At 33.3% G+C, this 24,097-nt stretch overlaps 1 long non-coding RNA gene across 1 annotated transcript; it reads left to right on the top strand.

Annotated features, from left to right (window-relative positions):
• The first annotated feature begins 539 nt into the window (after positions 1-539).
• Positions 540-23,600, top strand: LOC134855101 (uncharacterized). The gene is made up of 3 exons (XR_010164449.1): positions 540-591; positions 21,661-21,777; positions 23,524-23,600. It is a non-coding gene; the product is annotated as an uncharacterized LOC134855101 (long non-coding RNA).
• Positions 23,601-24,097: the final 497 nt, after the last annotated feature.

Raw genomic sequence — 24,097 nt, 5'->3', positions numbered from 1 at the left:
ACTAATGGTTGATTATGGTATCAATGTCGAGGAATACGTAAGCCTTCTCGTTTAGATAATTTGATGACACATTAGTCCAGTTAGTTCAAAGCTTACACATTTCAGGAAATGTTTCGTTCAACTGAAGGTCTATTTTATGTCTGTAGATTTTTGAAAATCAACGACTTGCAACGATGAGTACTCGCTTTAGTATTTAACAAATTTGTCTCACAACTTAATCTCAGTTTTTTTTTTCAGATTTTTTTTGAGATTTTTTCAATCGTGGACGATCTTTCGCTGATAAGAATGCTTTATAAGTCTTATTCTACCGCTTAAACAGATTAATTCAATCTGAACTTGAGAAAAACAGATTATTCACGAAAACAGATATTACTCACAAAAAGATATGTTTTTGTTATAACTAACAAAACCTATTTTTAGGATGGTATCTACTGCTTGAGCTGCTGGCGTTATTCCTATGAAGATGTTCTCAAATACATTCGACTCCTTTTCAACCTGTCGGTATTTCTATTTTGTGCGTTCTTGTACTACAAGTGTATCAAGCAACTTGGAAAGTCTAATACAATCTCAAGGATCGGACTTCTGACAAAAGTAGATAAAAACCTAAGGTTCCGTTTTTTTTCAGATTAGAAAAAGCACAATTTACTTAGTAGGCAAAGGATTAACAGACGTGTTGTTCAGCTTTTTACGGCGAACCACTTTTAAGCCTACATTCAATTTTTTGGTTGAGTTTTGTAGGTTCAAAATTGTTGCCTTATCCTCGGGCTACGTGGCCAACCATGATGGACTTCGAACTAGCGACCTCGGTGCGCTCAGAAGTACTCATATTATCTCATTTTATACGCTCAAAAATTTATGTGAGCAGTTACTGACTACCCTGGTTGGCAAAAAATGCTTATCACACAAACCCATACTATGGAAAAACCTCTTGTCGTACAATTTGAGTTAGGTCCGAAGTGGTTAACTCATAGAGTAATTTCGGATAGGGTACACCGTCTGCTCGTCACGCTATCTTATTTTCGGCCGGATAGATTCGTGCAATTTTTTAGTCTAATACCGATCCTAATCTTACTCTTATACTATCTAGTCTCAGGTTGTTTAACTAGTCTCTGCTAGGCTCAATAGATCTAGGGTATACTGGTTTATTGCGGCTGCTGAAGTTCTCTTGGAGAGGCAACTAATTTCTAAGTTAAATTCAAATCTCTCTGGTGCTGAAATTACAAGTAATTTCAGCACTTACAAATAAGTGGGTTGTTAGTTAGATGGATCATGATTGCTTAATATTAAATACTTTACAGTGGTAAAATATCTAATTTATCCAATCATAAAATGTAGTTTAGATCAGGTTCCACCCATCCGGGTTTTACAGAGTTTTTTAGAATTGTCTTTCTGCAATTCAAAGGATGGATGATGGACGTTGGTATTTGGCGAACATCATATTCTTATCCGGTTTCTCTTGTTAGAGAAGTTCCAGGACGCTGGAATGATGGATACCAATCGTTGTGTCTTCTTGTGACAACGACTGTGTTTCCCAACGAAATCAATCTGATTTCAGAATGGTTTGCTATGACAGGTTTTTCTATTTTATGTAGAGAACTTCTTTTTGTGTTCGACCTCGTCTAGGAATGGCGTGGAGATTGTGCATGGAGGGGACGCCTTGTTACTCGGATCTGTACGTATACTTGAACATCGAGGTGGTCATTGGTCTAGTTCAATGAAGTCCTTTTCTGCGAAGTCAAGTCGTACTCTAAATCCTTTGAGTTGTGGCTGTGGACGGCATATTGGTTGTGGTTGGCCATTCTTTTTCGAGTGTAGTGGGATCATTTTGTCTTTTGATGTTCGTCTTTGTTGTTGTATGCTGATCTATAAACTGCAAGGTATAATTTACATTTTATAAAATTTTTATTACTTCAATGTTTTAGTTATGATTTTGGTTAGTTATTTTCACAAAAGCATTTTGTTTTAGTTCGGTTATTTTGAAGAGTTACTCACCCTTGAGTACCTCTTATTAAAAATAGAAGTGTGGTCACAAAGCGTGGATGTAGCGCGGTGGGTTAGACCGGCTATAGAGCATGCTCAGGACGTCCTCTCTGGTGGGTTAGGCCAGGAGTGGGAGTATGATTTCGTGCGGTTTCTATGAGAGGTCCGGTTATGTGATAACGTTTTATGTCGGGTTTGTGGTGGTTTTTCTTATGTTTCGTTGGTTGTGTCCTTTTTTCAAAAATCAAATTGTTTTTGGTATGGGTTTGTTTTTCGACTTTTTTTTGTGTTTTATTATTTCTTTCTTAGACTTTATAATAGTCTGTAAAAGAATAAATTATCCAGTTTTAAACTGGGTTAATCCGGTTTGGGTACCGTTGGTTTTCTTTTCTTAGTCATGCTGTTATTCTATGATTTGTGGTGTTTAGTAAGCTGCGTTAGTTAGTTTTGTTTAGTATATAATTCCTTTCCAACCGGGTTAAAGGAAAGTTTGAAACTTGTTATCGTGTGTTAGAGTTGTTGAGTGTGAATACTTGAAAGTGAAATTCATTATTTAAACATTTCTTCGTGGGCGAGCTGTGCGAGTTTGGATAGAATTCTTGTGCGAGTGAATGAAAATATCAAAAGGTTAGTACTGCATTTTTGTCTTATCAATTTACTACATAGAATTTTAATTTTACTGCCAGTTTTGGGGAGAAATTAAGTTACAAATTTTCATCATTACTAAATTTACTGCTTTTGGGGAAACAATTTATAAATGAATTTACTACATTGGTATGAATTTTATTATGTTTATCTAGTGCAAAATATTAATAGAGTTTAGAAGAATTTTAACAAGTCTTTTATTTTTTATTTTTCTTTTCTGATTTTTGCAGATGATCGTGGGATGAAGACTAAAAATCTAAATGAGACATGAATAAAGAATGGTTAGTATTTATTTTAAATTTATTAGTGAAGAATATGTATAAATTATACTTACCTGTTTAGTCGTCGGGGAAAAAACCGTGGGGGAAGATGTCGTGTATGATTTCGGAATTTGTTAGTAATTTTGCTAGTATGCGAATGATGTTTTTAGTTTGAAGCAGTGGCCAAAGCAATTGAAGTGCTTTAATAGTTTTTAGTTCTTCAGTGCCAACTGCAAACTCATAAGGTGTGTTTTGAATGAGGTTATATAATTTGTGATTGTATTTAGTGTTGTGGATGAATTCTAATATTGGGATTTCTATAGGTTGGATAAATTCATGTGGGATAAGGAAGGGTCTGGATTCTTCTGCGTTAAGGGTCTTCGTGATGGGACAAAATATATACATTTGGGTTATGGGATCATAATTGCGGAGGATACCGTGAAGGTTAGTATCTTTTATGCAATATGTGAAGTTAAGAAAAAATGGTGAAGTGTATTTAGAGTTAATAAACTGAAAACGGTGGTGTGTATGTCTTGATGGAGTGTGTAGATCAAAATGATTTTGTATGAAACGACAATATGTATATGTGTGGGTTTGTTTAGTGCGTAACATAATGTCGTGTGAGCAGTGCAAATCGCGTTCATGTGTTGTAAGGAAGTTGAAGGTTAGTGAAAATAATTGAAATTTTTCTTTAAAACTTTCGTAAGCTTGCATGTCGGTTAGTGCTTCAGAAATGACGTAGTCAAATTTGCGATCAAATATATTGAGTGTAAATACATATGGTGTTTTGATGAAGAATTATTCTGTGATTTGTGGGTTAGCGAAGCGATCATCATCTAAAAATTGGTCTTGCTAAGTTCGGATGATGTTATGATCGTAATATTCTAGTGTAAATTCGTTAGCTCGGGGTGCAGTGAATGTTTTTAGTGACTTTTTATATCCTATATAAGTAAGTTGTCTGTGTGTTAATGGTGTGGTGAGTCGATATAGCATATCTTGATTTCTTTCTATATCGATATGAGTATTAGATAATGGTAGGCAAAGGGGATTAGTAAAATGATAATATGATGGCCAATGAAGTGTAGGCATTAAAACATATTCATCTACAAAACTACGTGTGTCTTTAGTGTCATGAGGAGTGTTTAAAGTATATTGTGGAAATGAAGGTAAGGTGATTGCTAGAAAATCTTTCGTGTTAGTGTGATTTGGATGATTAATATATTCACGGGCTGTTCCTGGTTTTGTTGGGAATGGATGGTTTGGGAATTTTCTTTTGAAAGTGCGATAAGCTCTATTAGTGCTGTTTGATGATTCGGTGGAAGTGGATGATTGTGCTAATGATGCGGTATAAGCTGAAGAGGGTGTAGGGGTAGGTGGGTTTGAGGATTCTGTTGTGGAAGAAATCTGATTTATAGTGGGGGTGTCAAGGTGTAATGGTTGTTGTTGTAGGGTGATAAAATTATCTAGTTCTTGGGAGATTTGGGGAATATCTGGAGAATTGGATGATCGGTCTGAATGAAACGAAGAGTAGGTTGGGGTGACTTGTGAAGCGTAAGAGGGTGTAGAAATGGATGGGAGTGGGTTATTTGGTGGGATTGGTTGAAAAGGGGGTGTTGAAAAAATTGAGGAGTTGGTTTGAAAATTATTGGATGGAGATGGTTCAGAGTCTGCAAATTCATCAGGGGTTTCAATATTAGGGTTATTGAGTTGTGAAATGGAGTATAAAACTGAAATATTTGAATTAGTGTCTGAATTCATGCCTGATGATATATTAATAGTTGGGAAATCGGGTGGCGGGAAAGCAAAAAGTGGAATTATTGTAATTGGAGTGTTGAGGTTGGTTGGATGGAAATTTGAGCGGTGTAGGGATCCAAGTTGTCGGCTCATCGTGGGCTAAAAAAATTATTAATTTGAGACTGAAAAGCGGTGGTATGGGGTTGTTCGATAATTTGTTCATATGTGTTTTCATCTTGTGAATGATGTTTCATTATATGTTGTATGGGACTTGGTGATATGGTTGGTCTAAAATTTGGATTATGTGTTATTGCTAAATTTCGAAAATTTCGTGGGACTAGGGATAATGGATGGCTATGTGGTAGGGGTGGTAACTGTGGTGCTGTAGGCGTTATTTCTATATTGTTATGTTCTTCGTCGTACGTGTTCTGTCTTGTTGCTACTTTTGTATTGTACTCTTTTATCTGTGCGTCTAAAAGAATTTTGTTTATTGATGATGAAAAAATTCCAAAAAAGCCTGCAAATAGTATGCGTGCTACACTTGCTTGTCTATTTACTTGTGTGTGTATAGCGCATGTATTATAGATTCCTTTTAAGAGTGAGAAAAGAAATCTTATAAAGTTAAACATTGCGTATAAAATAGTTAATTTTTCTAAGATGTAATAGGGCCATCCTAGAAAATCGAGTAATTCATTTTTTAGTGTGACAAAGCTAAAAATATTTTAGGTGAGATATCTTGTGGTCGGTATTTTTCACCGTTTAGATATATATAGTCTTTAATGTCTTTAAAATATCCGCTATAATCTTGTGTATAGATATCTGCAAATCCTTCGGTTTCGGCAAGTTTGCGTAAGTTTTGGTCAATTGATTGTCTTTGTATAGTGTCCATTTGGGTTAATAATTCTTGGAATTGTTGTGTTCTAATGTGATGTTGGATATCGGATTTTGAATATATTCCAATTGATTGTAAGTCAATATTTGGGTTTCGAGCAATAGCTCTAATGCTTTCTGGTGAAAATTTTTTGAGTGATTGCATTTATGTGGGGTATGGGGTAAAAAGGTAATATTTATCTTCATCAGGGTTCAGTTGTACTACATTGTGGCTATTTTCTGATCCACATGGGACTGCGATATCCCAGAAATAGGTTCGTCTTGAAAGTGAGTCAACGAAATGTACTTTATTTTTATAAAAGATAGGGTTTCTTTTATAACATCGTTTATCTTCAAAAACATATAGTGGTGATACTTTTTTGGTATAGGTATAAAACCATAAAATGTTTCCTTCGTAGTCTAAAAAATTTGATCTATTTCCTGATAGTAAATATCCTGCATAGGGTATTTTTAATACTGCTAGTGCAAGTGATTGTAAGATTTGTGTTCGTTCTAATTCGCATAGTTGGTGAAGTGTTTCTAATTCAGAGAGTGACATTTCCTGAAAAATTCGGCTAATTGTATAGTCTAATTTCATATCTAAGTGAATATCATAGTGGATATTACCAAAATAAGAATTATTCATTAGTGATAGTTCTTGTAAACGTGTGCTTCTAGTGTCATGTGGCCTTAGATGTCCACCAGGTTGACCATTACTTTTTTGAAAATTAACTGGTATGTATGATGTTCCTTCGTTTAGAGGATGACTTGTGGCATATGGGTCGATTTTTATTTTTCCAGTGGTCATGTCGAAACCTTTTTCGTATTCCACTAAGATTTCAGAATATTGTGTTTTGTGAAGTGGGTTTCTGCAAGTTCTGTTTCTTGATAAATTTGAAAACGTGTTAATTTATTTTCTATATTGTGAATGTTTCTAAAATCAGTACTTTGTTTTCGTGATGGATTTACTTGTTCATATGGAATTGATTGTATAAAATATTTCTCGTGAAATTTTATCATTCGGGCGTGTATTTTTGCTACTTGAAATGTTGTACATGTGTCTTCGGGGAACCAAACAATTGTTGCTTGTGTTCGTGTTGCAGGGTCACAATAACCTTGATAGTTTTTACAGGGTAATCTAATTCCTTGATAGATCATTGTGTTGTCAGATAAATCGCGTGTGAGTTGTATTTTTTCGAGTTGTACTTTTCAATCGAAAAACATTATTTCTTGATATCCTTTATTTTTTGTGTTTGCTTTGCAGTTTGATGGGTTATTTATACCAATGTGTGGTATCCAGTTTTTATCGTGTATGTCATAAGTTAATCTTCCGTGTGCGCCGTTGTATGGGTATTTTTCGTCTAGTTTGATATTTCGTTGATATCTTTCAAGTTCTGCTTGATGTACAGAATCTGCAAAAACTTGGAAATATACTAACTTTCTGTCTGTATTTTTATTTCTTGTGATATTTAGTCTGAGTAACTCGTTTTTACAATCGTCGGGATTGAGATGTAAAAGTCGTTCGATATTACTTTGGTAGAATGATTCGTGGTCAAGTCGGTTTTTATTTCCATTTGAGACTTGTGAACAATGTACTTTCTTTTCGGAAAATGTTGCTGTGAATTTATATCCTATAACTGTTGTTGCTCGGGCTTTTGAATAGAGTGTCGCTATTACATTTGTAGTTTCTATAGCTTGTGGTTCTGTTTCGCATTGTGATACTTGATTTATTGCATATTTGTGTAGTGTTTTTTGTTCATTTTCTTCACAATCGTAATGTGTTTTTAATAAGTCTTGGGGTCCTGTGCGGGGAGAAGGTTTTATGTTTTGATCGGAGATTATGAGAAAAAGGAGTTGGAGAAAAATTAAATTTTTTAGAATATACATGTGTATGATAATCCTGAATATGGGTTATTAAATGTGATTTAACCAATTGTCTTTTTGGTATATCTGTCGTACTTATATATCACTTCAGTTGTTATAAATGGTGGTGGTAGTGATTGAGCTGTTATATTTGGTGGGTTTAATGGGTAGGGATGTTGAGCAATGTTGTTTAGTTTAACCGTGATTTCAAATTTTAATTGTAAACTATTTTGTTGGAGTATTTGGATGTTATGGTCACGAATGTCTTCATGGATACCTTGTCTATATTGTAATCGATTAAGTGCCCAGTTGTAGAGTCGGTTACTTTCTGGGTGCTGTCCAAATAATGGTGGGGGTGCTGTGAATGTATTCCAGTCTAATCTTAGAGGGATATTTGTTGATGATTGTTCTCGGTATCTAGCGTCGAGGTTATTTGGAAAATTTAAAGGGAAAGGTGTCGGTGAAATTTGGCTTATTGATGGTGTTGATGGTAGTGATAATGTTTCTGGTAGTGATGATGATGTTGTTGTATCGGTAGAAATATCTATTGGATCATTTACTAAATTGGGTTCACCTTGTGTGAATGATTGTGTTGTCCAATATGGTAGTCGTGATGTTTGGTTTGGGGGGTTAAAGGGATTTTCACGTATTTGTTCAGATGTTGGTGTTGAACCTAAGTAATCTGAGGGTAGACTTGAGGTGCTACAATGTGAAAGAAGTGTAGGGGTTTCTGGTAATATACCAATTGGGTTTTCTGGAGTACTTTGTGATGGGGATTGGGGTATATCAAAATGAACTCGGGGGGTTTGAAAATTTCTGTTTCGTCGAGGATGTATAATTTGTCTATTTATTTCAACTGTATTTTGATTTTGACTAAGATTTCGTATTCTACTTAATTCTTGTGGTAGTGTTGGTATAAGTTATATGTTGGTTCACTTAGAGGTGCTTGTCGCTGAACTGGTTCTAGTGGTTCAGATAAGCGAGCGTGTCGTTCTTCAAAGGTATATGGGTTATCTTGAAAAGAAATTCGTGTAGATGTTTGGGGGTTGTGGGTAGTTGTAGGTGGTGTTGGGTTATCTTGGGATGATGTCGGTGAAGACTGACTGTGTGATTGTTGGTTAGCAATTTTTGATGGTTTTTGATCTATTTCTTTTAGTGAAAAAACTTATGTTTATTGTGGTATTCTTCTAGAAAAAAAATTAGGAGGATTGTTGCTAAGGCGAATGTGATGATTGCTTTCTTTATACATTTACATATCGTCAAGATGAGGGATGATAGAAATGTTACAAAAATTACAAATAGTAAAAAAATATCTGTTCTACTAAAAATGGTTCGTATCATTTAGATAAGTTTTGTGACTCGTACCTGTGAATATGGTCAATGGCTTTTGAAAGTTGGAGGTATAGTTCAAATATGGAATAGAAAATTAGAAAAATATTGCAAAAAATGATTAAGATTATTACAAAAGCTTCAAAGGTATCAAAATGAAATATGAATAAAAGTTTAAATATTGTTAAAAAGTTTAAGAAAATATTGAGAATTATGTTGACTGATCGAGATAAGAGCATTTAAGAAATGGCTTCTTGATCGAATATTTTTTGTTGTTTGAGGCAATTTTCAAGTGTGGTCGAATTATTTATTGGTTTTTTGACAAGTGGGTTGAGTTTTGTGAAAAATTGTTGGGGGCGAATTTTATGGTGTTCGGGAGGTCTTCTTTTTCTTTATTTTTATTTGTCAAGTGATCTGGGATATTTTTGAGATTTTTATACTTTAGGCTAATTTAATAGGGTCTTTCTTTTTTTAGGCTAATTTAATATTTTTGTTTGGGGGGTATTTGAGTTGTGAGTTGGGGAAATATTGTTGATCTTTGGGTTATTAGATAAGGGAGGGTTATGATATTATGGTGATATATATTTTAGTTTTCAAGTTGGAATGGTTTGCTTATTTTTGACCTGGAGGTCGTAAAGTTATAGTTATAGATATGCCTGGAGTTTAATATCTTTCGTCTAATTGATTTGTGTTAGAGTTATAGAAGGTGACGGATTGAATGAATCCTATTGGCTGATTTTGAACTAGAATCGCTGCGTGTTGGTCAGCATGTTATTTTGAAAAATGAAAGTTCAAAATGTTTCAGAGGTGCAAAGATTATTAATTTTAAAATTAAAGTTGTTTTTGAAATTCAACTTTCTTTAATTTTTTAGGTTGTGGGATGAATGTTTTGCAGTTTTTGCCTGGTTGATTTCTAAGTCGTGATGACTCTCTATGTTCTGATTTGTCTACTTGTTCTTGAGGTATAATTTTTTCTATCATTTTTCTATTTTTCTTTTCTTTTTGAGGTATATTTTGATCTAGCTTTTTTGTATTATTTTTCGTTGTAGTTGATTTTTTATTTTGGTTTTCGAGGTGAATGTCATGTTGTTCTTTTGTTTCATTTTCCGTATGTGGGTTATTTTGAATAACTTTTAAACCTGTGAAATAATATAACTGAGTTAGTTCGCGTAGTGCGTATTCTTTTGGGTAAAAAGGTAATAGATTGTTTCGATGTTGAACAATTTCTTTTTGCTCTGAGTCGGTGATTTTATATGTTACGTCAGTGGGTTTGGCAATTATTTGGTATGGTCCTTTACGAAGGGGCTGTATTTTTTTAGAAATTCCTCTTTGAGTGTTAAAATTAGGTATTAAAACAAATGTTCCAATTTTTAAATCGGAGGCTGGTGTAAAACGTGAATTTATTTGTTCATTAATGTTTTGCCTTTGTAACAACTTTTTTGTTACTTTTTGGTAAATTTCATTGTGTTTTTTTATCTCTATTTAAAATCCATTCAATGTGTGTACCGGAGGCTAATTTAAGAATTTGTGGGTGATGAAAATGATCTTCATCATGTGTGTGTAACGGTAGGTTATAACAAATTGAGTCTTTATTCGGTTGACAATGACTTTGTGCATTTTTATGAGAGTTTGCTGTAAATATAATTGGTTTACGTGGTTTTTGATTAAAAACCATTTCGTATGGTGACATTCCTAGAGTTGTCGTGATTTGTGAGCTATATGCTAAGGGAAATAGTTTTACATCTGCTGACCATTCGGTGTATCTTGTATCATTTCCATTGATGATACATCTAAGATATTCTTGTAGTGAACGGTTCATACCTTCGACTAAGCCGTTTGTCCAAGGTGCGTGAGATGTACGTGGTTTGTGTTTGATGTTATATAAATGACATAGTGTGATGATTTCATTATTTATGAATTCTGTACCGTTGTCTGTAACTAAAATTTCGGGTAGTCCGAACTTGGCTATCCAGTGTTCATAAAGTGTTGTGTAAGCGTAATAAGCGTTACAATGTGGTACTGGGTTAAGTGCTACATAATGTGTAAATGCGTCAACAATTACCATAATGTAGGAGTTTCCTTCAGATGATGGTGAAATTGGTCCTTTTGTATCGAATGAAATACGATGGTTGAAGTATAAACTTTGTCCTTTAAAATCTTGTTTTTGTGCTATTTGTTTTTGATTTGGATAAGGTTTATTTAGCTGACATACTATACAATCATTGCATAGTACTTCTATCCAAATTGTTGCATTTGGGAAATAAAAATTTTGTATGAAATTTGAATATGTTTTCTCTGATCCAGAGTGTCCTTAATGTTTTGTGTATGTAAATGTTAAAAGCTATGAGAATCATATTTAAAGGGAGACAGGGAACTGTAGATTCATTTAATTGGTATTCTAGAAGGTCTGTGTTTTCATTAATTGTTGTATTAGTAAATTTTCGAAAATATCGGAAGAGTGTTTTATTTCCTAAAATTGTGGTATCTGCTTTTACGGGTTTAGTTTTATATTTGTGCCATGATTTTAGTTGTCTAATTACTGGGTCGAGATTTTGATATTGTTTCAAGGTATTAATTGTAATTTTATCTGTTGGGGGAAGAAAAGTGTTTTCAATTTCTAATTTAGATAAAGGAATTGTGTCAAGTGGGTCATGGAGGTCAAAAACTTGATTTATTGTGTATTTTGAATCATTTGTTTGTGGTCCTGATAAATTTATTTTATCAGTTAAATCTTCTTTTTCAATTAGTGGAAAAAGATCTTTTTTATGCGAGTGTTGTTTTACTTTTTTTTGTTGGGTGTTATTTTTTATCCATTGTGAGTATGGAATTGGTTTAAAAGTTGATGTTCCAAGTAGATCAACTTCGTAGTGGTTATTTTGGCAATCTAAGTAAAGTGGAAAGTGTTGTAGGTTATTTATCTGTGATTGTTCAATGTCGGTTTTTACTGCATATTTGCATTCTAGTCGGGGTGATGTTTCGTTTTCTGCAAGGTAAAGTTTTATATTTTTGGGTATTTCAACTGTAGTTTTTCGTGTAAGCAATTCAGGTGGTGTATTTCGACTTAATGTGTCTGGTAATGCAAGATTTTTTCCTGCAGTCCAAACTATATGTAAGTTTGGAAATTTCATTAGAATTAATTGAAATCTATAAACTCGGTGATTTGGGTTTGACTTTTGTGTAAAGAGAAAAATGATTGGCTTGTGATCTGTGAATAGAACTGTTGGATGTTTCGATCCAAGTATCAGAAATTCATATTCTGTAAGTGTATAAATTATAGCTGTACATTCTCTCATTAGAGTTGAGAGTCGTAACTCTGCTTGAGTGAATAATCGAGAATTTGCTGATATAAGGTTCATTTTATTTGTACCATTGTGTGATTGTAATAATGCTGCGCCGATGCCAAAATTTGAAGCATCGCACATTGCATAGAATGGTTGATTTGGATCTGGAATTGTATTTGAAATTTGTTCAATTAGGAGTTTTTTAACTTCTTCAAATCGTGTTTGATGTTCTGTATTCCATTCAAAATTATTTTTTTGTCTGAGTATATTATAGAATGGTCTTAAGTATAATTGCATTTTATTAACGTATTTGCTTAAAAAATTCAACATTCCAAGGAATTCTTGGATTTTATTTTTGTTTGTTGGTGGTTGAAGTTTTTGGATAGTATCAATGCGTGATTTTAATGGAGTGATTGTCTTTCTTTCTATATTATGTCCTAAGAATTTAACTCGTGTTAAAAAGAAGTGTGATTTATTGGGGGCGACTTTAAGATTTTTGTTCTGAAGTATTTTATGATAGTGTTCTAAACTTGTAAACATTTCTTCTTTTGTCTGTGATTGCATAAAAACATCGTCTAAATAGGTGATTGCGTTTTTCTTAAGTATTAGTGGTCTAAAAATTTTGCTCATAAAAGCTGAAAATGCTGCTGGTCCTATGGATATTCCATAGAATAGGCGGTTGAATTCATATTGTTGATTTCCAATTACAAATTGTGTTAAACGTCGTGATTGTTCATCTAGTGGCATTTGATTGTATGCACTATTCATATCTGCGGTTGTAAAGTATTTTCCGCTTACTTTTGTTAAAATGACTTGTATTGGTTCAATAGGCCAATTGCATTTTGATTCGTCTATTAGTGAATTAAGATATCTAGCGTCTAAAACTATTTTTAATGATTCTCCTTTTGCTAAGATGATAACAGGGTTGATAAATGTGTTACTTTTTGGTTGTTCTTCTTTGTTTACCGGTGAGATAATCTTGTATTGCTCTAAAATATCGAGTAATCTGTTCACTTTATCGTGTAAGTGAATTGGTACTTTACTTGCTCTTTGTTTTTTGAAAACTGCGTCAGGTTTTAACGGGAGATGTAGTGATGAACTGATTTTGCCAACATCAAATTTGGATGTTGCATAAACTGATGAATATTTTATTAGCTGTTTTGCTAATTGTCAAATTCGTCTTGTGTTATTTGTGAATGTTGGAAGTTAAACATTGTTAAAAATGTCTGTTGATCCTCTGTATAGTTATTTATGTTGAATGTAGGTTTGAAATATGGGGTTTTTGTGAAATAATCTGTGTTTCTTTTTTCATTACTTATTATATTATTTATGGATATATCTTCGTTAAGAATTGTGGATTGACAAATACCTAATAATTGGAGTATATTGTTTACGCGGTATGCTTTTTCATGTATTGGTGAAATTGTAGCGTTGGTTTCGCAATATCCTAAAAGTCCTAATGGGTAATTTTACTTGATACGGTGTATTACTGTATACGTGTAACGAAATGATGTCTGAATTTGTATTTTTCAAATATTTTATGGATGAAATTGTGATTTTGAAAAACTTATGGATAGGTTTGAATTCAAAGTCTGACATAAAGAGTTGTTGTTTATTTTGATTTTTATCATATTGGTGAACTTGTTTTTTTGAAAAGTTGTATATGGTTCCTGATAGTGGTTTCAGGTGTTTTCGTTGTTGGTTATAAATCGGATAAAATTTTGAAAAGATTGGTGGTTGTTTATTTAATCTTTGAAAAAATGTTAGGGCTGTATTTTTTGTTTTTGTGTACTTATCTTTGATCAGTATTTTACTGTTCAAGATATTGATTGTTGGTATATATTTCGATATAAATAGTTATTCCAATGATATTGTGTTTAATATCAGTGATATGAATTATTTGTTTAAATGGTTTATTTAAAATTTTGCTTTGTTCCATTGTTCTTGTGGGGAGAAAAAACAATTGAACTTTTCCATAGTTTATTAATGTTGATCCTTGTGCTGTTGCTAGTTTACTGGAGGTTGCAAGAGGTGTTAATTTTGGATGTAATGTTTTAATTTCATTCTATGTGGGAATGTTTATTATGTTTTATTCTGCTCCTGAATCAATTAAAAATCAATTTCAAGATCTGGTGGTTGAAATTCTTTGTTTCTTGGACTTTCTAAAAGAAATGGTATTGTCCAAATTTTTTCTTTGGGTTGTTCTTTTTGTATATTTTGATAGATGTGATTTGTGTTCAAGCATTTTGTTTTGTCATTTTCATTGGGTTTATTCACAGTGTTAATTTCGTTAGTTTTTTCTGTTGTTTGTGTAGTATGGATGGGTTCGATATAATAATTGTGAAGGAGTTCCAATTGATTTTCATATATATGTGATGAAAAAAGTTGTTCATATATAATAGGTTCGTAGTCGTTTTCGACTGCTATCATATTTATGGAGATAGTGTTTTCTGTATCACTTTCTGTGTCTGATGATTCGCAGTTTATTTGATTTAGTAGTAGTTCATTATTTCCTGTGTCGTCAATACCTGGGGGGTCTGATGTTGTTTCTGGATTTGATTGTACTTGGTTAATATGTCTTTGATGTTTGGGTGTACTACTTCTGTAGCGATGCTTAGAAATATTATAATGGTTATTATTTCTATGTGGTGATTGAGAATAATTTCTATATCGATTATTATAACTTGAATGTCGATTTTGTGAATTGTTTCGTGATCTGTTTTGATAATTATCTTATGATCTGTGATAGTTTGATCTGTTATATGAGTTATTTTTTGATCGATTGTTCGGGTAATTCTGATTTCGGTTGTTCGAATAACTTCTATTTCGATTATTTGAATAGTTTCTGTTTCTATTGTATGATGAGTTTCGTGATTGATTGTTTGGATAGTATTTAGTTCTTATGTTTGATTGAGAACTGGATCTAAAAACAAATTGTGTTGGATTAGAATTTGATCTAGAGTAATTATTTCGACTATTTGGTCGAGTATAATGATTTTGTGAAGAATTTTGTGTATTTCTTCGTTCTGGTGATCTTCCTCTGTAACTTGAGTTATATGGTGATTGATTTCTCGTGTAATTGGTATTGTTCGGAAGTGGTTTCCCTGAACTGTTGTTGCTGTATACATTTTTGTTTGGTAGATATTGATCTTTCTTCATGTATTGATAGAATGATTTATTTGGTTCTTTATATTTTTGAGGTTCGTTTTGGTAATCCTGTTGTTTTTGTCTACATTCAGAAATACTATTCCGTATCGTCGGCAAAAATTACACCATTTTTTGAAAGCTGGTTTGCCTTTAAAGTTTGGGTGTTTTTCATAAATATTTAGTATTTCAGTGATTTTTTCAACGAGGTCTGTATCTGATTCCTGTATGTTGTTGATATTTGTGGTGTTTGTTTCGATTCGATTAACATATTGTAATTTCAGATTTTCTGTTTCTTCAAGTTTCATTGTGATTTCCGCTTGCTCTAGTTTGTCTACTAGTTTTCGAAAATCTAGATCGGGCTCTCGAACTGAGGAAGGATGGGATGCTCTCTTTTTTATTGCTATTTTCCTTAATTGAGGTGTTAAGGTCATCATTAAGATTTCTGTCATTTTTGTGTTTTTGTAGTCATGTGTATTTAATGAATATGCTTTTCGAACTAGTGTTTCGATACGTACTGCTAATAAATTGATGGTTTCATTTGGTAATCTGCGAATTTCATTACATAAAACTCTTTGTTGTTGTTTATTTCTCTCGGAGTCAAACATTTTTGAAAATTCTTGTGTAAATCTTTTCCAATTTGATTTTATATCTATAGGTAATACTGAAAACCATTTTTGGGCTGCACCATCTAAGATTGTTTGTAGCAACGCTGTGCGTCGATGTATCCAATTTTGATGTAGTGGTGTATTAATTGGTTCAGGTCCTATATTTAAAATTAAATTTGCTGTTACTGCGTTTAAATAATCTTCTACAGAATATTCAGGAATTGTTCCTGTGAATACCATTAAAAATTTGTTTGATTTTATTGATGATCCACCCATAAGGTATGGATTCATTGTCATTTGTAGTGATTCTGCGGCGTTTGGCATTTGTGAAAAATTTGAAAGTTGATTTTTTGTTATTTCGTGTTGTTGAAGGTAATATGGGAGTGGTATTTCATTTTGCATTTGAGTTGGTTGATACGAGTGTGTAATCATTGGGTTTTGTGGCTGAATTGGTTGGAAAGATTGTGTATTAGTTGGGTTTTGCATTCGTATTGGTTGTTGTTTTGTGTATCTGTTGGATGTGGAGAAAAAATTCTATGATACGTATATGGTTTTTGGACTCCTTGTCCGTGATATTCCTGGGTATACGGTGCAAAAATATCTGGTTGTAAATAATCATCATCAGAGGATAAGTAATCCGTATGATGAGGTGCTTGCTTTTTATTTTTATTTTGTTGAAAGAATGGGTAAGTTTCACTACGATCCTGTGGAGGGTGTGAATTAGTTTGAAAATTTACTGAGTTGGTTGTTGTGATTGGGTTATCCCAATATCGAGATCTTATCTGATTATTATCGTTTTTTCGTGGGGGATAGTTTGTTTTTGATGAATGTGCGTAATTATAATTGTGTTCCGCAAAAGTGTTTCTTGTGAACGTTCTGCGTGTTTTTGACGGTACTGTCATGGGTCTATATATTTCATAATTCATTTGTGAATACTTTGGAGCAACCGAAGGTTTAACGGTTGATTGTAAGGTTACTTGTGCTAGTGAAGTGTTTGTATTTCTTGGTGTTGTTAAATTTGGACGTATCGGTGAGATACTTTGTTGTGTAGTTGTTGTTGTTTGGACGATTTCTTCATTTATGAAATGTGATGGTGTTTGAATATCTTGTTGTGTAAGATTCCTAGTTCTATTAAGGTTTTCATTGTGTATGACGGTCGAATTTAAACTGTTATTTCGCGTATCAGGTAAAAATGTATTGTAGTTTAATGGTGTTGCATCAATGGTTAATGGTACTACTCGTACATAATCTCTTGTATAAGATATTGTACTTATTGCTTGACTTGAGATTGATTGTGGGATATTTATGAATGCATAATGTGACCATTCGGGGTCCCAAACGTAGTCTGACTGTTATGTGATGGCGGTATCATCGTTTGAATTTTGAGGTCTGAATTTTTTTCTTGCTTGCGAAATTAAATCTTTATTATGTGTAAAATAATCTATTATAAACCATGCCAAAATTTTTTGTAAGTCATGTTTTGTATGTTGTGAAACTTCGTCTTTTGTGAAATTTTCTTTAATTATATGTAGGAAAGTTGAAAATAGTGTGATTTCATGACGTACCCTTATATGTTTGGATGTCTCTGTTGGAGAGACATTTGGGATTTCGTTTTCTAATATTGAAATATAACTATATATTATTGCAAAAACTTCATTAGTAAATATGGAGTTTGCTCTTTGTGAGTTATGATATTGTATGCTTTTGATATATTCTGAGAATACTTTTGAAAATTCTAAATCAAGATCGTCTGTTTGAATTACATATTTGCGGTGATTCGGGTCTGGTGTACTGAATTCTACGGTGTAGATTCCGTATTGTTGTGTTAAATTACATATATCTTTCAGATAATGATCAATAATTTGTCTTTTCATTTTTACATCTGGGAACTCTGCTTTGCATGGGCTGATTCCGTGTTCAAAGAAATTGAGGACTAAATTCTTGCAAAGATCATGTTGTCCTCTATTATCGGGTGCATCTACGAGGAAGGGGTAAATATCGTCGTCATCTGGACTATCTTCACTCGGAGTGTGGGTGTTGCTCATTTTTTTTGTTTAATGACTGTTAATATGTAACTATCGATGTGTCTAATTGATTGATTCCAATTATACAAGTGTACTGGTTTGTGTTTATATATTTTTTTTATTCTTCTTTTTCCTCTTTTTGATGAATTTGAAGTTGTTTCTGAGTCGGAAAAATATAATTGATTGTGAATGGGACAATTTTTATCAATTGATTCTTTTAATTTATAAAGTTCATCTAAATTGCTGGCTTCTGATTCTGAAAATGCGTTTCCATTTTTTGAAAATCTTATTCGTGTGATTTGTCTTTGTTTCGTTATTATTTTTCTTTTTATTGTTTGTCGTTTTGTTCTAATATATCCAACTGTTTGTGTATGAGGTGTGATTACAAGGTCGTATTTTTTGTTATCTATTTCACAGTTGTGTAAAACAATTGTTTTTTTATTTCCTAGATTTTTAAATGACATAAGGTTTAGGATGAGGGATGCAAAAAGTTGTTAGTTGATTTCTACTTTCTTAAACTGTTAGTCCTTACGATTTTTTGGTTAGCTTAACCTGGGTCTATTTGTTCAGTGTTGGAGAGAAAAGTATATCGATTCCGAAGAATGATTTTTTACTTTCTCGTGGCTAGTATAAGCTAAGGTGTTAACTTGCTTAATCTTAATTAGGGGTAGTGATTGTGTTCAAGGGTTGGAGAATAGTTAATCGATCCACAAGGTTCAGGTATAATTAGAACACGAGTAGTTCGTTAGATACTATTTTAAACTTACTAAGTCTAAGATTTATCCTGGGTCTGGTAAGAGGAGGGTTCAAGTGAAGGATGAATAACCGAAGTTCTTCACTGTTTATCCTAATTTGAATGATTAGTTTTGTTCAAAATTTTCTATTGGTCTTGGGTTTTTGGAAGGGTTGGATAGTGAATCGACGTTTGAGGTCGTTAGACACTTGCCAAGCGAGTGGGGGAGAACAAAATTGTTCTTTTTGATCCAAGGATAGGCCTTGATGATCAAGTTTTAATTTTAATGAAATAGAAAATTAATTAAGATCCAAGGATAAGCCTTGATGATCTGATTTTAAATTAAGTGAATTTAAGTTTAAAATGGTTTAAATTAATTTAAGAAAAAGATTTTTTTTTATGATGTTTAGTGAGCTTATGATTGCTGTTATGTTTAGGTGATAAAGCTGGGACAACAGTTGATTTTATAATTACTAACAATTTATTGTCATGCTACTAATTTTTGTTTTTGTTTTCAATAAATATTTTCCAAACATGTTTTATATATTACTGCAGAGTTTAGGAAAACGATCTGAGATCTTTTTATCAATCGTTATTGTATATTAATAATTTTGTTTAGCGCCTGAAATGATCTTGAAGATTGACTTCAAGATTTTATGTTCGCAAATGAAAATCTAAATTCATTGCTAATAAAATTCTAAATATAAAAGTTTGTGTTGGCTTTTGCCGTTCTATCATATAACTATATGGTAAGTTTCTACTTTGTCGTATGTCGTCTCTGGTTCGAGGTCTTCTTCCAATTCCGGGTAGTTCTCTTATCGTTCGGAATATTGGCTCTGATCTATTGAGTCGTAGAGACATTTCGATTAAATTATCGTCGTATAACATTTTGAAAATGTTTGTCTAAATTCTAATCTATTTTTGGTTAATTCTAAGCTATTAAGGTCTTGTTCGAGACTTATGGTCGCACCAGATGAGTTAGGTCCGAAGTGGTTAACTCATAGAGTAATTTCGGATAGGGTACACCGTCTGCTCGTCACGCTATCTTAGATTTTTTTTTATGATGTTTAGTGAGCTTATGATTGCTGTTATGTTTAGGTGATAAAGCTGGGACAACAGTTGATTTTATAATTACTAACAATTTATTGTCATGCTACTAATTTTTGTTTTTGTTTTCAATAAATATTTTCCAAACATGTTTTATATATTACTGCAGAGTTTAGGAAAACGATCTGAGATCTTTTTATCAATCGTTATTGTATATTAATAATTTTGTTTAGCGCCTGAAATGATCATGAAGATTGACTTCAAGAATTAGGTTTGCAAATGAAAATCTAAATTCATTGCTAATAAGATTCTAAATATAAAAGTTTGTGTTGGCTTTTGCCGTACTATCATATAACTATTTGGTAAGTTTCTACTTTGTCGTAGGTCGTCTCTGGTTCGAGGTCTTCTTCCAATTCCGGGTAGTTCTCTTATCGTTCGGAATATTGGCTCTGATCTATTGAGTCGTAGAGACATTTCGATTAAATTATCGTCGTATAACATTTTGAAAATGTTTGTCTAAATTCTAATCTATTTTTGGTTAATTCTAAGCTATTAAGGTCTTGTTCGAGACTTATGGTCGCACCAGATGAGTTAGGTCCGAAGTGGTTAACTCATAGAGTAATTTCGGATAGGGTACACCGTCTGCTCGTCACGCTATCTTATTTTCGGCCGGATAGATTCGTGCAACTTCTTAGTCTAATACCGATCCTAATCTTACTCTTATACTATCTAGTCTCAGGTTGTTTAACTAGTCTCTGCTAGGCTCAATAGATCTAGGGTATACTGGTTTATTGCGGCTGCTGAAGTTCTCTTGGAGAGGCAACTAATTTCTAAGTTAAATTCAAATCTCTCTGGTGCTGAAATTACAAGTAATTTCAGCACTTACAAATAAGTGGGTTGTTAGTTAGATGGATCATGATTGGTTAATATTAAATACTTTACAGTGGTAAAATATCTAATTTATCCAATCATAAAATGTAGTTTAGATCAGGTTCCAAATTCCATAGACTGAAAAATTGTATGAAGGCAGCAGTTTAAGCATTTTTCCACACTATGGAATTGTATGATAGACATTTTTCCATACTGTGAATTGTATGAAAAACATTCGTTCCATAGAGCTTTTTGTGTGATGCCCGTAAGCACAAAATCCAAACTTCTTCTCACATGAGAAGCCACCAGGATAAAAAGTGGTTGGGGAGCAGTGGTGAAGTGGTTACTTCTCCGCCTCTCAATCGAAAGGTCGGATATTCGAGGCACACCATGATACGGGCTCGTTTGTTGATGGTGAGGCAACATTACCCAGCCCAGAAAAATAACCAAAAAAATTGCATGTAGTTCTTAAGCAGGGGCACAACAGCGGTTTGCCGTGATGAGCTGTACAGCTCGTATGTTGGTCCTATCCCTCGTGGATAAATGATATTAATAGTTAATTAATAAAAAGCATTGGAATTGCAGATTACGCGACTTATTGATAAATGCCAAACAAAACAAAAATTACGAAATAAATACTTTTTTTGGTTAAATCTAGGTAAGACCTTATTATATAAAACTGAAAAGTACCACTTTTTCCGTCACAAACAACCTTCAGTGTGAACCTTGTTCCTTTTGTGCAGAAAAAATTTGTGCGTCGTCTACATTATATGCGAAACAGTGGAAAACTTGCATGCAAAAAAAGTAATGGAAATTGTATGATAAGCATTTTTTCCATAGAACATATGCATGGAAATGTATGATAAACATTTTTTCGATTTTTTTAAATGGAATTGGATGACATTTATTTTATTGTATTGAGGTCGACCGGGTACTATTTTTCAAATTTTTGTTTTAAAATGATATTTTTCAAATAAATCAAAACTTGTCAAGTTCTATTTTCAGCAAAAGAGCTAACCGGAAAAGAACGATTCATTTAATTTTGAGTTTAAGTCAGTGTATTTTTTGCTCAGTCTCTCAAAACCTAAGAAGGACATTATTTGGCCAAAAAAATTTTGCAGAAATTTTGTGAGAAGTTTCAAATTTATCTTTTCAACAAATCACGAAAAGAGTTTTTGAAAAGGAACTGGCAACTTAAGCAGGGCTGACTAAAAAAATGGTCGCAAAAACTATTAAGCTGGCCACTTTTGTCAACTCGAATTTCATTCACAGGCTTTTGTTGCCATTCTGATCTCCTGGTTTCTTCTGGTCCAGCCTCATGTCTTGTATGTAAACTTCTGCCTGGAGGATTTTGACCAGAAGATGGAGATGTCCAGCTACATGGCCAGGGTGAGAAATAAAGTTGTGCGGCATTAAAAATGTGGCATCAAGACTGCTCGTATCACGGCGAAGAATGAATAGCGCCACTGTCATTTAACATCGATAAAAAATTCGTGATTGCAAAAAAATAATCAACTGCTAAAAAGTCGAAAGATTTTTGATTTTTGTTTCTAAATCTTCATTTTTCTACACACTGTGAAATATACATAGTGATATAAATTGCCTTTGGTAACATAATAAGAAAATCCTAGTGTGTTTTTCACTGGAAATCAGTGTCCTTCCTTTATGTTTGTGCTCATGATATCAAAGGTTTTCAGATGATTCGAAAAGTCTTCTCAAAAACTGTTCTATAAATTTCGAAATTCATCTGGAGAATAAATACCGAGCACAAAAGTTCTATCTATTTTTTCGATGGTGGAGCAAGGAAAACTGACACGAAGCTACATATCTTTCTCATCAAATCGTGCCAGTAATTTTTTTTAAATGAGAAATTAAAAAAAAAACAGAATTTTTTCTCGTGGAACTTCTCTTCATTTCTGCAGTCACCTATGCTGAAACATAATTATTCTTTTTTGTGTCATTGCGTTTGTTACCGTCTTTCGTAGAAAATGAGACACATTTATACTTGGCATGGTTTTTCTATTATTTGGACCTGTGGAAAGATAGTTGTAGAGCGGGGAACGATCCTGTAAACATCGGTTCCACCAGTAGGTACGCTCTTCACAAAAAATGCACCTACCACCTATATTAAATGCATTATGAGCTGGACATTTTGACTGCACTATAAAAAGCTCTCTAACTGAATGAAAAACCAGTGCATGGCTAAGAATTGTACTATATTTATATAATATACTAAAGCCTTAATATTAGAGATTGGCAGCTCAAAATTTGAAGTTCATCAAAAAACTTTAACCGAATACTATTGGAAACTATTTAAAGGGGCAGTCGGAATATTCGGGTTTTTCCCCTTATGTAGGAGCAGTCTTGTTTGTTATCAATTAGGAGTCTTGAGAATAGATCTTGTTTGGTTAGGTTTCTGGTTTTATCATCGTGGACTAAAATTGTGTTTCAATTTCAATTGCAACAATTGGGCGATAAGAATTCTGAAAAAAGATTATAGAGAACTTTTATGTCAGTTCCAAAACAGCGCCGCTTAATAGCACTAAATTGTACGAATCAACTTCACTTGCGCCGTAATTGTTCCGACTTTCGATGCGAAAGTAACGGAATATTTGTGCTCGGGGTGGGTTTTTTTCTTCTTCAGACAAATTTCGACTTTTTAACTAGCCATTTTTGACGGAATTTTTTTTATATCATTCGAAAGCTATTGTTGTCCTGAGCCTAAATTTGAAAAGATATTTTACCTGTGATCATTTTTCGTAAAGTTATGAGGGTTTAAAGATTTGGTACAATTAACGCGCGATATAATTCGCGCTATTAACGCGTAAGCGGAGATTTAACCCAACTTATAAATCGTTCCAAATTGGTTGAACGAAGCTTATTTGCCATAATTGATTTATTACAAGGAACGAAATCTATCTACTTGTACTTTAAATGGCGTGTGGGGGGGGATGGTTTTCATAAAAAAGTTCAAATTTTGGAAAAAAAATCATTTTATTTCATTTCATTTAATTTTTTATGTTTTTACTGCTGCTCCATAAACCTTAAAAGGCAGTCGGAACATTCAGGGCTTCGCCCTGATACGAGCAGTCTTGTTTAGAACTTTATTAGTTGACGTTAGATGCTTTGTCACAGGGAACAAGCGACATGGCTTTAGCCGTGAAACACGGAACTGCAACTAGACGACCAGTTGTTCCATCAACTGGACCGACCGGAGGAACAACCGGGAGCCGAGGAACGCGACAAAAGAATCCCGGATCCGGAGCCGTAAAGTCATCCCAAATTGGTCAGGGGCCTTTTCCAGTCACGACAAATTTTTGTTAGGATAGATAAAACAGCTCCATTAACCAGCTCCATGTTAACCAGCTCAATACTATCTTAAGCAATTAAGTTATAACTAAAACTATATTCCTCACATGACTAACACGAACGTCCTATTAGAAAAAACTCGCTTAAATGACTGTTACTGAGTACTTAATTTTTATTCACGACTTTCAATTTAAAGCTTCAGTATCTTTCTTCTATCTTTTTAAAGAATACCAAATTTGAATTGAAACGCGGAAAAATGTATACTGGAAAAATGTCTGAAATTTAGACTTCAACTGGCTTCTTATCGATACTATTCTCCGTGGACTCCGAAACAGCTTCGGCTTTGTGAACACTTTGATCGTTCTGGTGTTGATGCTGCCATTTCAACAACCTCTGTGGA

Source organism: Symsagittifera roscoffensis, chromosome 10, assembly GCF_963678635.1.
Source record: "Symsagittifera roscoffensis chromosome 10, txSymRosc1.1, whole genome shotgun sequence".
Classification (NCBI taxonomy): Eukaryota; Metazoa; Xenacoelomorpha; order Acoela; family Convolutidae; genus Symsagittifera; species Symsagittifera roscoffensis.
The sequence above is the reverse complement of the archived record's forward strand: the minus strand, read 5'-3'. Positions and strand labels throughout refer to the sequence as shown.